The 13,026-nt window shown below is 43.8% G+C and overlaps 1 protein-coding gene across 21 annotated transcripts in view; it reads left to right on the top strand.

Annotated features, from left to right (window-relative positions):
- ank3b (ankyrin 3b) overlaps positions 1–13,026 on the top strand; it is a 716,427-nt gene that overhangs the window by 455,360 nt on the left and 248,041 nt on the right. The gene's annotated exons all lie outside the window — the stretch shown is intronic.

The following is a 13,026-nucleotide window of genomic DNA, read 5'->3' as shown; positions in this document are numbered from 1 at the left end:
TGTACATCAAGGCATAAGTTGAGGGAGGATTTGCTCCACTTGCCTGGATGGGTGCAGCTCCGACAACACCCAAGAATCTTGGCACCATCCAGGATTAAGCAGCCAGCTCGATTGATACCATTTCCACATAGATCCATTCCCTTCACCACCGATGCTCAGTAGCAGCAGTGTGTACCTCATATAAGTTGCACTGCAGAAATTCACCAAAGGCTTTTAGACAACACCTTCCAAATCCATGATGACTACCACCTAGAAGGACAAGGGTGGCACATACATAGAGTCATCGAGTCATAGAGCGCGGTCCAACTTGTCCACGCCGACCAGATATCCCAACCCATTCAAGTCCCACCTGCCAGCACCCGGCCCATGTCCCTCTAAACTCTTCCTATTCATATACCCATCCAGATGCCTTTTAAATGCTGTAATTGTATTAGCCTCCACCACTTCCTCTGCAGCTCATTCTATGTACGTACACAAAAACGTTGCCCCTTAGGTCTCTTTTATATCTTTCCCTTCTCACCCTAAACCTATGCCCTCTAGTTCTGGACTCCCCCACCCCAGGGAAAAGACTTTGTCTATTTACCCTATCCATGCCCCTCATAATTTTATAAACCTCTATAAGGTCACCCCTCAGCCTCCGACGCTCCAGGGAAAACAGCCCCAGCCTGTTCAGCCTCTCCCTATAGCTCAAATCCCCCAACCCTGGCAACATCCTTGTAAATCTTTTCTGAACCCTTTCAAATTTTACAACATCCTTCTTATACATACAGAAACACCACCTATAATTTCCCCTCCAAGCCAATCACCATCCTGACTTGGAAATATGTCCTTCAGTCTTTGGGTCACAATCCTGGAATTTTCTTTCCTCCCTAATAGATTTGTGGGTCAACCTACAGCATGTGGACTGCAGCAGTTCAAGAAGGCAGCTCACCACCAAAACCTTATGTAACCCTCTATGGTGCTGATGTGGACAAACGGTAAACTGGAGAACATACAGCAGGACGGTATGGCTTATGAAAACCAGATAATGGAGATCCCTTGTTTCTCCACATTAACCTCATTGTGGCTGATCCCCTTCCTGTAATCTTATGTTTTACCCAAGTGAGTTGTGACAGCATTTTGATTTGAAGGGTTTAAAATTGAATAGTCCCAGCAATTAGTGGTGTAACACTTGACCTGTTCTGAGGGTTCAGACTTAAACAGAATTAATAAAGACAGGCAACAGTACAGGATTATACATTTTTGAGCTAATTTTATGAACTATGTTTCATAATCACATGGGTGTGAATCACACGCTGACAGCTGGTGGCCAGGTGAATAACATCATGTGAGACTCAAAACAAAATCAAAACCGTCAAACTGATTACTTTCAATGCAGTTGTGCCCTTCCTTGACAAATAGCCCACAGAAACTGGATCTTCCCAATCCAATTTGTGTTCATTTTAGCTTTCAAACTGCACGACAATTGGCCTGTTTCATCCAGTTTCCTGTCTTGGTTTAAACGACGAGATTAAAGTTTCGCACTTCCTGGTGTCGGATGAGGCCTGTCACGTTGAAACGTGGTCACACAGGCCCCAAACTCACTTCCCGAACTCTTCACTTGTTACTTGAGCAGACGGTAAGGTTAGTGTCTCTGTCACCCAGAGGCCTTTTTTTGTCTTAGACTGGGCCAGGAGACTTCAAACCTTACCATACGTTCCCTCTCCAATATCCTCATGTCTGTTCGACTTGCAGGAGAAAAGCACATAACCTTCAGCTTGTGAGCTTATGTCCAGCTGCACAGCAAGAGACAAAGAAAAGATTTGCCTTTGTTATACCCCCTTGTACATATGTTCAAAACCTATTGTGATTGGCTACTCACAATATAGTTAACTCTGGGAGTGTTAAAGGTGCTGTTACCCCTCAAGGATACAGTCTGTATGAATAGTTTCACCCCCCCCACCTCTCCTTCACATATTGATAAGCATCACACAGGTGGATCCTTACACTGTTTCAAGTCCTCGCTCCCTGATAACAATGGAATCAGAAGTTTCAACATTTCCTTAATGATATTCTTCTTGTTAGTGTCATAATAGCTGTAAGATGTTGGTATCATCCTCAGGCTTCCAGACCCATTATCATTCCGGACTTCTTGACCATGTTATTGCGCTTATACTGTCTTAAGGCATTTCATTTCTATTTACTTGCGCAGCTGAATTGACCATTCCTCAGACAAAGTTAAAGCCAGCAGATTCAAGACTAACTAATCAAAACATATTTCATTTTGGTAATACAACTAAGGACAGGACTTACATAATTAATGGTAGGCCCTGGATTGTATTGTAGAACAGAGAGAGCTAGGGGTTCAGCTACATAATTCTTTGAAATTTGCATCACAGGTCGACAGGGTGGTTAACGCATTTAGCATCCTTGCCTTCATTACTCAGACCTTTGAGTGGAGGAGTTGGGACGTTAAGTTGAAGTTCCAACAGGATGTTGGTGAGGCCTCTTCTGGAGTACTGTGTGCAGTTCTGGTCACCCTGTTATTGAAAGGATACTGTTAAACTGGAGAGGGTTCAGAAAAGATTTGCCAGTGTGTTGCCGGGAATGGAGAGTTTGAGTTATAAAAATAGACTGGAAAGGCTGGGGACTTTGTTCAGTGGAGCTTAGGAGGTTGAGGGCTGACCTTCTGAAGGTTTATATAAAATCACGAGAGGCACAGATAATGTGAATGACAGGGGTCCTTTACCTGTGGTGGGCAAGTTCAAAACTAGGGAGCTTATTTTTCAGGTGAGAGGATTAATATTTGAAAAGGACATGAGGGGCAACGTTTTACACAGAGAGTGGTTCATGTGTGGAATGAACTGCCAGAGGAAGGGGTTGGATGCACGTCCAGTTACAATGTTTAAAGCCATTTGGATAAATTCACAAATAGGAAATGTTTGGAGAGATATGGGCCAAACACAGGCAGGGGGACTAGTTTACTTTGGGAACATGGTCAGGAACATGGTTGGCATGGACTGGTTGGACCAAAGGGTCTGTTTCCGTGCTCAATGACTCTCTAACTGTTCGTAGCTGTTCACACAGGGTGTTGTCCTGGGAGCACCCAAAAGACAATGTGTGTTAGTAAATTATTGAATCTTTGAAGACTTGATATCAATAGGTTTGGAACAGTGTGAGGAAAATGGAACTGCATTGCTCATCAGCCATGAAAAATTGACAAGAGTTAGCAATGGTGAGATGTTGAATGGCCTTTGCTCTTTCTAATGTCTCGAAGAGACAACCTACATGTGGCTATTGAGAAGTGGGTGGTCCACTTGTACTAGACAATGGTTTACCTTTCTGGATGGAGAAAAGCATATTATGTGACATGTTCCACACAGCACTCTTCCCAAAGGTTGGCACCCAGTCAAATTCAAATGAGCCAATTGCGTAGTTCTCACCCTCTAATCGACTGAATGTTATTTCTGTAAAATTAACCATTGCTTCGAAAGGCAAACCTGCTGAAGTGAAGACCATGCATTTTTCAATCACTTAGCTTGACGATGCCTGGGGGTGGAAACAAGAAGTGTTTGTGCTTCGATCAGACTGCACGGAATATAATTAGCAGCACTCTTTTCAATTATCTGAAAAGGTTTCGCCCTGCATAAGGCTGTTGACTCATTATCTGAGAGCTCACCTTAATAATTACAGTCATTATGGTGATTGAAATAACAATGCAAGAAACATCAAAGACGGCTGTCAGTTTCACCCCATAAAAGGAAGTGAAAAATATGAGCAATTGATTTATTTTGTGGGGGCATTCAAGTGATGGAAGTCAGCACTGGGGAAAGAGGTGATATCCTGTCTCACACAGTTTCTCTATGGTCAAGAACTCCCCACGTCTGTTTTTGCAGCAGTTTGATGCAGGGTATAGCTATATCAACTCCGCCCCAACAACATGTTACAGAGTCATGATCAGAAAGGCACCATCACTGCACTAATGTGACATCTAACTGTGATTCACCGATGCTCCTGATTGGCTCAAAAATCACAACAACAGCATACTTATCTGCTGCCTTTTTTAAAAGATGAAACCAAAGGCTCTGTTCCCATGCTGTAAGGCAATCAACCTTTCCATGCTGTATGACTCTATAAATGGCCCAGGACCATTCACAGGATGACAATCGGACATGATTTGGCACTGAGTCAGACAGAGAGATTAGGGCAGGCGAATCAAAGATCGAGGTTTTAAGGACGTTCTTGGACCAGGAGAGAGGGGTAAAAGTGACAGCATGGTTTAGGAAATTAACTCTGGAGCCGGGAATAAGTGGAAGTGGAAACCAGCTTCAGTAAGGAAATTGGGGAGGTTGCAGATCAAGTGCACTGCGCCCAATCATTCAATGCACCCCCCTCTGGTCAAGCTGTCTGAGCTGGAGGGCCAGCCTGGAAAATTCAGCCTGTGGTGCCTGCACTTCTCTGAAGCAAATCTGAAAAATCAACCTTTCAAACATTCTGCAGAGATTGGAGATTCCAAGCTGAAAACCTTATTGAGGGACATTTACCGATAAGGACAAATGTTCTGAGGAAACATTTGGAACCAAGTTGTGAGGATATTGCCAAAAGGCTTGAGTTATAAAGAAAGGCTAGATAGGTCAAGACCTTTTTCACTGGAGCGTCGGAGGTTGAGAGATGATCTGATTGAAGTTTCTAAAATAAATGAGGTGTACAGGTAGGGTTTAAGGTAAAATGGATTTCAAGACTAGGGGGCACATTTTTAAGATGGGAGGAGAGAAAATGTTTTAAAAACGTACATTTGGATGAGTACATAAATAGGAAAGGTTTGAAGGGATATGGGCCTGGAGCAGGCAAGTGGGACTAGTCTAGTTTGGGACTATATTCGACATGGACTGGTTGGACCAAAGCATCTGTTTCCGTGCTATATGATTCTATGACTGTGATTCTGTGACCTGTTGGCTTTTTCTATCTTCAACATATCTCGGTGATTGGTCCTGGTTTGAGGGTTACATATTTTACAGTATGTCTCCTGTTATCCCCTGGAATCAAGAGAAATTAATATTAATTTCCTTAAAATAATCAGAGCAGACTACAGTTTTCCAAATAGCTGAATACAGTAAAAACCGAAAGAACTGCGAATGCTGGAAGGCGTTCTGCTGTGTTTAGATACAAATGATTGAGAAGCATGAGATTTTTGGTGCACTCTGTGCAGTTAGCATTAGCTATGTATGTATGGTAAACCATACATAGGTTTGTTGGAACGTAAGCAGCTTTCATTTTTCGACACTGGTTGCCATGTGATACGTGTGCCCAGCAACCAATATTGTCCTCAGCTTCAGAGCAGAGTCATATATGGCCCAGAGCCAGGCCTCCACTGGTGCTGACCAGGCAAATATATTCTAATCATTGATACTTTCAATCCTTTCTCTTGCCAGTGGATTTCACTGGAATGGAATAACAAATCAATATTGTCCTCTCTATATTGTAGATCTGGAAGGTTGGTCCCAGTCAGCAAAGAGGTCCTTCTGCAGATGTACAGGGCCCTGGTGAGACCGCATCAGGAATATTGTGTGCAGTTTTGGTCTCCAAATTTGAGGAAAGACATTCTGGCTATTGAGGGAGTGCCGCGTAGGTTCACGAGGTCAATTCCCAGAATGGCAGGACTGTCTTACGCTGAGCGATTGGAGCGACTGGGCTTGTATACGCTTGAGTTTAGAAGGCTGCAAGGGGATCTGATTGAGACGTATAAGATTATTAAAGGATTGGACACTCTGGAGGCAGGAAGCATGTTTCTGCTGATGGGTGAGTCCCGAACCAGAAGACACAGTTTAAAAGTAAGGCCACTTAGAACAGAGTTGAGGAGAAACTACTTCATCCAGAGAGTGGTGGGTGTGTGGAATGCTCTGCCCCAGAAGGCTGTGGAGGCCAAGTCTCTGGACATCTTCAAGAAAGAGTTGGATAGAGCTCTTAAGGATAGTGGAATCAAGGGTTATGTGGGTAAGGCAGGAACAGGATATTGATTGAGGATGATCAGCCACGATCATAATGAATGGTGGTGCTGGCTTTCTTGTATTTTTATACTTGAGTACAAGTAATTCTGGTTTAACGCGTGCTTCATCAATGTGAATTGGCTATAAAGTGGATAGTGGGTGCTGTTTGGCTAGCGCAAGCTTTCAACTGCACAGGTATAATGGTTTTCTATAACGCGAGGTTGCATAGGAATGCAACCATTGCGTTATACCAGAAATACCTGTCCACGTAACAATAAAACCTAATTCCAATTCTAAGTTGCACCTGAGGTACTACATTCAGTTCTGAGACACACCCCTCAGGATGGGTATATTGCTACTGACGCTGATGCAGCAGCCTTCTACTGGAATGCTATCTGAGCTAAAAGATTTAAATTATCGGGACAAGTTGCTAAGACTAGACTAGAAGTTAAGGTTAGAGTGGTGCTGGAAAAGCACAGCAGGTCAGGCAGCATCTGAGGAGCAGGACAATCGACATTTTGGGCAAAAGCCCTTCATCAAGAATGCTCATTCCTGACGAAGGGGTTTTGCCGGAAACGTTGATTTTCCTGCTCCTCGGATGCTGCCTGACCTGCTGTGCTTTTCCAGCACCACTCTAACCTTGACTCTAATCTCCAGCATCTGCAGTACCCACTTTCTCCTTGACTTGATGTTCCCTGGATAATAGGAGATGATGGGGTGGTCTAATTAAGAAGTTTTGGAGAGGTGCAGAGAAACAGTTTCCTTTGGTCACTACATATGACTCCAGGTTGGGATACAGACAGACTCTAACCTCACACCTTTAATGCATTGCCTGAGCTCGTAGTCACTTTTTAAAAATAAAGCCTTGAGTTATCTCGGGAATGTGACTTGAAAGAAGTTCTGGGATTTACGTATTCATGAATCAAAACCTGCATCCCCGTTCCAAGTGATTGAAGATTTAACAGCAATCTAGGTTTGTTCAATGCATTACACCAGTTGTATGACACTTTGTTATCTTACTGTAAATTTTGTGTCCCATGATCCTGCCCCACTAGCTATCTGACATCGGAGCAGCGCTCCAAAAGCTTGTACTTCCAAATAAACCTGTTGGACTATAACCTGGTGTTGTGTAATTTTTAACTACACATGAGGCGTATCCTTAAAATTAGATTGAGGCCAGTCAGGGACAATGTTCGAAAACACTTATCCGTTATTATTTTCTTGGAAATTTGCAAAATTTCCCATAACACTTTGGAGCCAAAGGACAACTGATAATTTCAGAAGAAATATTGCTCGATATTGTTAGGTTATTAAGTGACATGCATGTAAGGTGGCTAAATAGAGATCACCCTTAATTAATTTAATGGCAAGAAAAGCTCAAAGAACTAAATGGCATCCCCATTTTCCTAAGCTCCTTCAAATGACAAATTTTCTCCTATACTTGCTGTTACAAAATTTATAAACGGAGCAAATCACACAGCGTCGAGAGAGACGCTTCATATGATGCATGGCGCGCAACTGTTGCAACGCTACAGTGACACTGCTGTCATGTGATGTAAATAATTGTGCTATAAATAAATGAGAATCTTTCCAATGAAGCTGGTAAATTTCATTTTGTGTGTTTTGCAACATGTAATATCTCCTGTCAAAATGCAGTCACACAACAAAAGTGTTGTGTGATAATCTTTAATCACTAGTTATTTTGGCTCGATGTCTGATGTGGACATACAGCCATGTAAAATGGGTAAGTGATCTGTCGTATTGTTGGACTAGCTTCAACAGAGTGCTGGATGTGTGTGAATAAACCCGACCTCAAAATTACCACAGTGTTCTCGATGTCAAAGTGTCACCATGTTTACACAGTTGGCATTTCTATTAGGGTGGCAAGGTGGCTCAGTGGTTATCACTGCTGCCTCACAGCAGCAGGGAGCTGGGTTCGATTCCACCCCTTGGGCAACTGTTTGTGTGGAGTTTGCATGTTCTCCCTGTGACTGTGTGGGTTTGCTCAGGTTTCCTTCTACAATTCAAAGATATGCAGGATTGGCCACACTAAATTAGATTAGATTAGATTACTTACAGTGTGGAAACAGGCCCTTCAGCCCAACAAGTCCACACCGACCCGCCGAAGCACAACCCACCCAGACCCATTCCCCTACATTTACCCCTTCGCCTAACATGGGCAATTTAGCATGGCCAATCCACCTAACCTGCACATCTTTGGACTGTGGGAGGAAACCGGAGCACCCGGAGGAAACCCACGCAGACACGGGGAGAATGTGCAAACTCCACACAGTCAGTCGCCTGAGGCGGGAATTGAACCCGGGTCTCTGGCACTATGACGCAGCAGTGCTAACCACTGTGCCACCGTGGTTAGCACTGAGATGTCCAGGGATGTGCGGGCTCAGTGGGTTAGCCATGGCAAATGCAGGGTAGTGGGGTGGATCTGGGTGGGATACTCTTTGGAGTGTCGATGTGAACTCGGTGGGCCAAATGGCCTGCTTCCACACTGTAGGGATTCTCAGATTTAGCCTTTTTTGCTTTTCAAAGAAAGAAACGTTAGGGTGAATACTGTCAGTCTCAAACATTGAAAATTCTTGATACAACTAGATGCCAATTTGACTGCTTGGATCTCAAACTGCAATCTCATATTACATGCATTACTCAGACTGTAGGAATGTCAATCTGAAGGAGGGCTATGCTGCTGGAGGTGACATAGACCAAAGCTGTGTCTGTCCTTTTATTGCGAACATGACATTATTTCGAATAACAATAGGGGAGCTCTCCCTGGGGATGTTCTAGCAACCAGAGAAATGACAACAACGTGGATTTACATACCACCTTTACCACACTGATGAGTCTCGAGATGTATCATAAGAGGGTTGTTTAATGCTATTTGACATCAAGCTGTCTAAGGATAAAATGGGGCAGGTTGTGAAGCTTTGTCAAGGAGGGAGGTTTTGTGCAGTGTCCTATAGCCAGAGGATTCCAGGGAGAAATTACACACCTTAAACTGTAGGCAACCAATGGCAAGGCTACCAACAATGGAACAATGAAAATCAGAGGCCAATGTTTGGGGGAATGCAGATGTATTTTCGAGTATTAAGGCCGGAGGAGATTCCAGAGATAGGGAGAGCCAAGGCCATAGTTGAGGCATTGGTAGACAGGATCCCACTGTAGTTCATTAGGCACAGGGGAGATGGGTGAACAGGATTTAGTGCGAGTTAGGATACTGGCAGCAGAGTCTGGATGCCCTCAATTCTGTGAAAGGTGGAGCGCTGGAGGATAACTGAAGAGAATTGCAGTGGGTGAGTTTATCGAGGTCCAAAATGTTCCGATGCAGCATATGAACTGAGACGGGGCAGATATAGGTGACCATGTAGAGTCAGACTGTCATCGAGATGGAGAGGTTATGGGCTCAACTGCTTAGTTTAAAATAAAGTGGACCATCAAAAGGTAGCAATGGTGTGACTCCGTCCTTTGTGGAGAGAGGGAGGGCTGATATTGGCAGCTAGGGAACAATGTTGGTGGTGGGACTGAGTGAAGGGACATCACCCTTCCCAACATTCAATCGAAGGAAATGTCTGCTCATCAACACCGGGTTGTTGGACAACCAGGGACAGAGGCAGCTGAGAGGTCAGCAGAGAAAGTGGTGAGATAAAACTAGACATCCTCAAAGCTCATTTGGAAACTGACTTTTTGATGCTGCTGAGGGGCACTGTGTCAATGCGTTGCTGTTGGTGGGACTTTAATGTGACTACCATTGTCTCTGGATTGGAACAGCAGTGTTAATTCAGAAGTACCTCATTGTAAAGCATTTTGAGACATCCTAAAGACTTGAAAAGTCCTTTCTCACATTAACACTGAAAGCTTGATTTGTGCTGATGATTGGGAGTGAGCAGAGGCTTGGGGAGAGGATATGGGGCATATAAAGATCCCAACTAATAAAAGTAAAAGCGTTAAAGTAGGTAAGTAAGTTCAGAGTTAATTTGATGAAATCAATTGATGTGTAGTTTCAATAGATAAAGGAGATATTTCAACTCCTACACTCAACATGGGTACTGGTTGTTGAATCACGTATTTGAACTTTATAATGACATCCTGGAGTTGTCCCATTGGGAGCTATGAAGGGCTCTTCATTGTGCCCGGTGGTAGCCTTCATTATTTGATCCTGATGTAATTTGAGTTATAGAGTCATACAGCATGAAAGCAGACCCTTTGGCCCAACTCGTCCACGCCAACCATGTTCCTAAACTAAACTAGTCCCATTTGCCCTCATTTGGCCCCAACTCCTCCAAACCTTTCCTATTTATGTATTTGTCCAAATGTATCTTAAACATTGTAACTGTACCTGCATCCACCACTTCGTCTGGCTGTTCATTCCACACACGAACCACTCTCTGTATAAAAACGTTGCCCCTCATGTCCTGTTTAAATTTTTCTCCTCTCACCTTAAAACTATGCCTTAAAACTGTGCTTTTCTCTGCAGGAGTTTCCAATGTAGCTCTCCTGATGCTTTTTTCTTTGACCTGTTCTCCAGCCCTAGTTGTTCTTTCTCTTTTGCTTTATATATTCTTTGTCTTGAGCTATTTTCATTTCTGTCAGTAACCATAGGACCATGAGACATAGGCACAGGAGCAGGCCGTTCAGCCCCTTGAGCCTGGTCTGCCATTTGACAGGATCGTGGCTGATCCAGTATTCCTCACATTCACTTTCTTGCCCTTTCTCCATACCTCCCAACGCCCCAACTAATCAAGAATGCATCCGTTTCAGCTTTAAGTATACACAGGATTCTGGCATGCAGCTCTCTGTTGCAAGGATTCCAAAGACTCTGAATCCTCAGAGAAGAAATTCCTTCTCATCTCAGTCTTAAATTGGTACCCCTTTAATCTGAGACTATGCCCACTGGTTCTAGATTCTCCCATGAGTGGAAACATCCTTTCAGGATTTACCTAATCCCTTAAAAATCCAACAGGTTTCAATGAGATCACCCTTCATTCTTCGAAATTCCAGTGAGTAACATCCCAACCTATTTAGCCTTTGCTCATAAGATAATCCCTCCATATTGGGGTTCATCCCAGTGAATCCTCTCTGAGCTGCCTCCACCAAAACTGCTCTCTGTACCCCAGATTTAGTCCCACAGCTCCTTTTACATTTACAGTAAGACTTCCCTACTCTTATGCTCCACCCTTTTGTAATAAGGGTCAACATTCCATTAGTGCTCCTGATTACCTGCTGTCCCTGTGTGCTATCTTTCTGTGTTTCTTGCACAAGTAACCCCCGATGCCCTTTGTGTTGCAGTTTCTGTAGTTTTTCTCCACTTAAATAACACGCTGTACTTTTGTGCCCCTTCCAAACTGAACAACTTCACATTTTCCAACATTTATCTTCCAGTTGCTAATTTTTGGCACATTTACTTAACCAGTCAACCTCCCTGTAAACTGTTTGTATCTGTCTCACAATCTGTCTATCCATCTACTTTTGTGACATCAACAAATGTGGCTACAGTGCGTTCACTCCCTTCATCCAAGTCATGAATATATATTGTAAACAGTTGCAGTGCCACCACTGATCTCTGTAGAAGCCACCGGGTGGAGGTCGCCAACCTGAAGCCCTTATGCCTGCTCACTCTTTCCTACCCATGAGCCAATTCTCTATTCGTGCTAATATACTACTGCCAACACCATTGGCTCTTACTTTGTGACCTAACCATTTGTGAGGTACCTTGTTGAATGCCTTCTGGAACTCCAAATGTCTATTGGTTCACTTCGCTTCCAGTTGGAACTCCTTCAAAAAATTTGAATAAATTAGTCAGACACGATTTCTCTTTCATGAATTCATGCTGATTCGATTGTGATTTTCCAAATGTGCTGCTATTACTTCCTTATTAATTGATTCCAATATTTTCCCAACAAGAGATGTTAGGCTAATCGGCCTTGTAGTTACCTGCTTCCCTCCCTCCCCTTTTGAAGAGGGGCATCACATTAGCAGTTTTCCAATCGTCCGGAAGTTATACAGATTCCAAAGATTTTTTAAAAATTGCTTCTAACCTATCTGCTATCTCTGTAGCTACTTCTTTTAGGATTCTAGGATGTAGACCAGCAGGGCCAGGGGACGTAACAGCCTTACGTCTCACTAGTTTGCCTAATGCTACTTCTTTTGTGATGGTGATGGTGCTTAATTCCTCCCTCGTAGTCCTTCCAACCATTTCCAACTGTCCATCAATCTCGAAGCTCATTCTTACTCTCTATGTGCTTTATGTGTACACATAGTCCCAGGTATCCTGGTCCACACAGTTCTGTTCTCTACCAGTTCTGATGTAAGACTGTGCCTAAACATGTCCACAGTTTTGGGCTGCACAGTGACTCAGTGGTTAGCACTACTGCCTCACAGCGCCAGGCACCTGGTTTGATTCCAGCATCGTGTGATTGTCCATGTAGAATTTGTACATTTCCCCCATGTCTGCATGGTTTCCCCGGGTGCTCTGGTTTCTTCCCAGTCCAAAGGTGCACAGGTTAGGTGGATTGGCCATGTTAAATTGCCCATCGTGTCCAGGGATGTGCAGGTTAGGTGGATTGGCCATGTTAAATTGCTGTCTTGATTAGAGTGATGCTGGAAAAGCACAGCAGGTCAGGCAGCATCCTAGGAGTAGGAAAATCAACATTTCGGGCAAAAGCCCATCAGTCCTAATGAAGGGTTTTTGTCCAAAATGTCGATTCTCCTACTCCTCGAATGCTGCCTGACTTGCTGTGCTTTTTCAGCTCCACTCTAATCTAGACTCTGATTTCCAGCATCTGCAGTCTTCCCTTTTGCCATGTTCAATTGCCCATAGTGTCCAGGGATGTGCAGGTTAGGTGGATTGGCCATGTTCAATTGCCCATAGTGTCCAGGGATGTGCAGGTTAGGTGGATTGGCCATGTTCAATTGCCCATAGTGTCCAGGGATGTGCAGGTTAGGTGGATTGGCCATGTTCAATTGCCCATAGTGTCCAGGGATGTGCACGTTAGCTTGATCAGGAAATACAACTTTACAAGGATGGTGCAGGAGGCTGGGAGTGGGTAGG

Source organism: Chiloscyllium punctatum, chromosome 38 (genome assembly GCF_047496795.1).
Source record: "Chiloscyllium punctatum isolate Juve2018m chromosome 38, sChiPun1.3, whole genome shotgun sequence".
NCBI classification, from domain to species: Eukaryota; Metazoa; Chordata; class Chondrichthyes; order Orectolobiformes; family Hemiscylliidae; genus Chiloscyllium; species Chiloscyllium punctatum.
This window is presented reverse-complemented; position numbering and strand designations above follow the sequence as displayed.